The sequence below is a fragment of the Glossina fuscipes genome, unplaced genomic scaffold, assembly GCF_014805625.2.
Source record: "Glossina fuscipes isolate IAEA_lab_2018 unplaced genomic scaffold, Yale_Gfus_2 60, whole genome shotgun sequence".
Lineage (NCBI taxonomy): Eukaryota > Metazoa > Arthropoda > Insecta > Diptera > Glossinidae > Glossina > Glossina fuscipes.
The window spans coordinates 751,565-756,225 of record NW_023998432.1 but is presented as its reverse complement, the minus strand read 5'-3'; positions in this window follow the sequence as shown (position 1 = coordinate 756,225).

Below are 4,661 nucleotides of genomic sequence, written 5' to 3'. Positions count from 1 at the left end.
GTTTATGCTGATGTTAGTAAGCGGTTGACGAAGGCGATGGAGGGCTTGCTTTTTGTTTTGTTCCTATTTTTCTTTTTGCTTCCTATTTTTTTTTTTTTTTTTTTGGTTATCTTGGTTTCACTGACAGACGTTTATGATGTGCACGCGTAAGCAGCAACTTACCTAATTAAAATTTTTTTGTGTGTATGCGTGTGTTAGCCGGTATTTGTCTTTCTACCCCTGCTTGTGCACGGTGCTACAAATTCCCACAATCATACAGACACACATCCAGGCGAGTGTACGTATATATATATATATATAGGTATATATACGAAAACAGTTAATGAATTATCGGTGTTGTTCCGTTAAATCGCTTGAACCTACAAAAGGCCGCAAATGTAAGGACCTTTTGTTATGCTCTATAATTTTGGTATGTTATGTAAAGCCTTAGGCCTGTTAATTTCTTATTACATGAAAACGTTACTTTGCTTATCAGGCAGACATGCAACAGTATTTGCAGTTAACGATGCTGTTAATGATGATAACGATGATGGCGATGATGACAATGGTAATTATTACGACAATAATAACGCTATTGCTATTGCTTATGTCGTATACTTGTTATTAATTAATATTTTCCTTGTTGTTCTTGTTGCTGTTAATGCTGCCGCTTTCACTGTTATTTGTATGATTGCCGTTGGTCTTGTTAGTGTCGACACTCCTTTAAATGTCAGCATTTGGTTAAGGATTTACAGTCCGCAATTAGCCCAACAACAGTACACTTATTGCGAGAAGCCACAAGAGCATTAAACGAAGCCGTCACTGTAATGGTAAAGAAGCAACAGTAAAATAATGAAATTAAATAAAATCGCTAATGAAATCAGGCGATACTCGCCTGAACAACAATCTAACTTGCAATTATAAAAACGAGAAATGAAATTTTCATTTTCTACTTAATGACACAACATTAAAATATCATTCAAGGCACCATCATCCTAAAAATATGCTACAGGAAAGCATTACATTCGGATTCGTTGCTCATCAACTTATATTTTTGTCGGGTAATTTTTCACACAAAGACCAAAATAAATAATTAAAAATAAATAAAATAAAAAAAAATGTATATATGCAAATAATATCATATATATAATAATTTTTATAATCGGGAATCTAAATGATAAAAAATATAATTATTACCATTTGTTTCTGACATTTGCAAAACATATCCATTCGCCTGTATGTCTTTTCATCTTTTTGATTATTCAAATTTTTAAAGTCCTAAGTTTTGAATCTACACTTACCCTACCCATCACTAATAATTTTATTCAAGAGAAAAAATAATCATGGAAGGAGAAATATTGGACTTGGACTAATCTTTCAATAGTCATATCTATGTTATCCTATTGTTGATAAAACAAGATAGATTGCAGATCCTCTCTCTAAGAAAAAATTGTACACCTATTCTTTGATATAAGATTTTGATCAAGTCAAGCCGCGCGTCGTACATTAATAACACGGACAAATTCATTTCGCAACTCATTTCAAAGAAGATTATATGTTACGTAGTACCAACTATCACAAATATTTTGTATAATGTCCATAATCCTTTTTTCTTTGTATGTAATAAGAAAAAAAAATAAATAAAGAAAAATGAGATCACTAGGAAGCAAGTTAAGGAAAGTAGATAAACGATTCTATTTAAATTTTTTGGAATTTGAAATAAGAATAAAAAGCAAAGTAATTAAATTTAATAGATAAGAGAAGGTTTGCCTGAAGGCGGGTATAGCTTTCTTATTCGCCGTAATATCAACACAAACTGACCTTTCTACATCATTTTGATTGCTTTGTTGTTTATGATCTGTCGTTTACTATTGCAACAATGGTTTTTATCACTGCTCTTGGTTTTTGGTTTTATGAAAAATTACAAACCTATAATAAATGACCTGATTTCTATTGTGCTGTAAACATTGTGTCTCTGACGGCATGAGGTCATGTTTAATCAGTTTGTTTTTTTTTTTTTCTGCTGTTTTTTATTCTCTCTCTTTCTTACTTTTACTGGAAAATCTTAATTTGTCATAGATTCTCAAATGGCTGTCATCCTGATTTCGGTCCGGCGTTTATGCGGTGAGAGTATAATTACTGCTGAATAAACAAAATTTCCCTGAAGGGAATTTAATGCCAAGTAATCTGTAAAATTGAAAATTAAATGTCAACTGTTTTATGTCTTCTACTTTGTAACCTTTTTATCTCTATTTTTCTCTCTCTCTCTCTCTCTCTCTCTCTCTCTGTGTGTCTTTCTCACTAAATGTTAAAACAATTACTGCAGTACGCAATTAGTTGACGGTGATAATTTCTAGATTATCTATTTATTATCTATTATTATTTAACTAAGGAGTGGAATTTCAATTTAACTCAACTATTAATGTAAATAATAATAACTTTTATTAGTAAGCAGTTCAACAGGTGCATTGCAATAGATTTTTCAATTTTCTTCAATAAATTTCTCTTTGTCTTTCAATGAAATTTCTATTATCATAATTAGAGGACGGTAAATAAAGTTTAATTTGGAAAGAATAGTCTTAGCGTCCTCAATAAAAGTGTATTCGTACCGAAAATATATGCTTTCCGAGTACGAATCAACTTAGTTCTCGTTCATTTAGTCTTTTTATTTCAGGGTGATGGTAAAAGTAAGTATATATTGTCCCTATCTTAAAAAAAACAAAGAAATGAAATCTATGCCGAAACGGCCCTGTATACAAAAAGCCCATAGCAAATGTCGCATTTGGTGAATAAAGCGATAAGGGTGTTACGTCTCAGGTCAGTGCTGCTAACGTTTTCTTGATTAGGCCGTAACATTGATTGAGATTTGACTCAATTGCATCGGTTTGTTGTTGGTAGGATTAATTTTTTGATGATTTCGTTTGGTTGGAGTAATCCATAATGTAGTGCATCTAACAAAATGGCCTGCTAGGGATGCTAAGGGTTAGCGTAGCTTACGCCATAATTGCATGCGCTTTGCACATTGTAGAGGAAATTATTATTCATCACTCTTTTATGATTCAGCAAGCTTTTTCTTTGAATTGAAAAGTACAACCTGACGAATCGAAGTCAGCTCATTTCGAACTGCCATAAATTATACTATTTACAGTTGAAAGGGGTTGATTTTAACTTTTGCGTAAAGTTAAAAAATGACCCCTTCGCATGGAAGTCGCTGACAGATAAATGTCATCTCTTCACAAATGTCGTTCAGCATCTCTTTCTATACCAAAGAAAGTAATATTTTGGTATTTTTACATATCGTAAGGGAAATTATAAATAAGTTGACTACTTTGAGTACTTTTATCTTAAAAAAAAATAAAAATTCCAATATTTCACATGGCCGATTTTTTAATTTATTTTTAGGATAGTCTATAGAACTTACAAACTAATTTTTTTTTAGTTCTCAAAAGTAAAACTGTGCTCAGGTTATTCTGTACTGGTCAGCTCTTTGATCGATTTGGCTCGCTTTTAGTATCAAATTTTTGCCAAATTAATTTTTACTACATGAAGTACGCTGACCACAAGAAGATCGATAGACATACCTATATTTATTCAGAAGTCAATTCTTACGATGAGTGTCAATTCTTACGATGAAGCCAAGGAATAACTCAACTCGCATATTATTTCGAACTATGAGTTCTGCTGAACAATTGGAAGAATAACATGACTTCATATTGTTACTTATGCAATTTTTTTACAGAAAAACGTCAATTGGTTAAAAATAATTGAAGCCCATGTAATACTTCATTTCTATAATTCATTTAAATCCAGATTTCACTTGCCCGTCTCTGAGTGTTTCAGTAATAAATTTCGTACCATCCAAGTTAAACTTCACCGTGAACACTCTGTACCAAACCTTTTAAGAAGCAAATTCAAAGGTTGCCTTGTCGGAGGTTATGCTATTAACAGCTATTGTTTAAACTATCATCAATTTCTCGTTTGCGGTCACAGTTAAAGATAATAGACTTTTATGAGTTTAGATATTTAACTGATTTAGAAAACATATAAATTCAGAGGTGCTTGGATAAATTAAATCTTGCGTGAAATGTATTAGCACACCCTAAAACTTCATATAGGATACTGGGTATAATCCCAATATTCCCAATATCAATTTTTTAGTCACAATGAACGTATCAGCGAAAAGTTTATATGAACATGTACAGAAATTATTTTAGAAAACCATGAACCGAATAACAAATTATTTTTTTCTCAGCACAACTGTTTTGATGTGTAATCACATATATATAATTAGTTGATTAAACTTTTGCTCGCGTTCGATATTTTAGCATGATTCGATACCCTGAAAAAAAGAATAACAACGAGGATGACACTTAAGTCCAACTATCGACTGCGTTTTATCCCTCGACTTTATGGGAACTAAGGTAGGTAGAAAGATTAAACAAAAGGTCCGTGCTTCAGAGGTATGTTTTTAATACTCTACCGACCGATAGTTCCTCGCCGACCCGAGTTGTTAATAATTTTAACCCATATTATCTTTTGAAAATGTATTAAACTGAAAAGGATTGCAGTCGATAAAATAAATCCAAAATTTGCACTACGATCATGAAAATAAAAGATTTTGTTAAGTCCAAATAAAGCGGGAAATTTTATTTGAGCATAAGAAAAGTGCAGATATTTCCCGC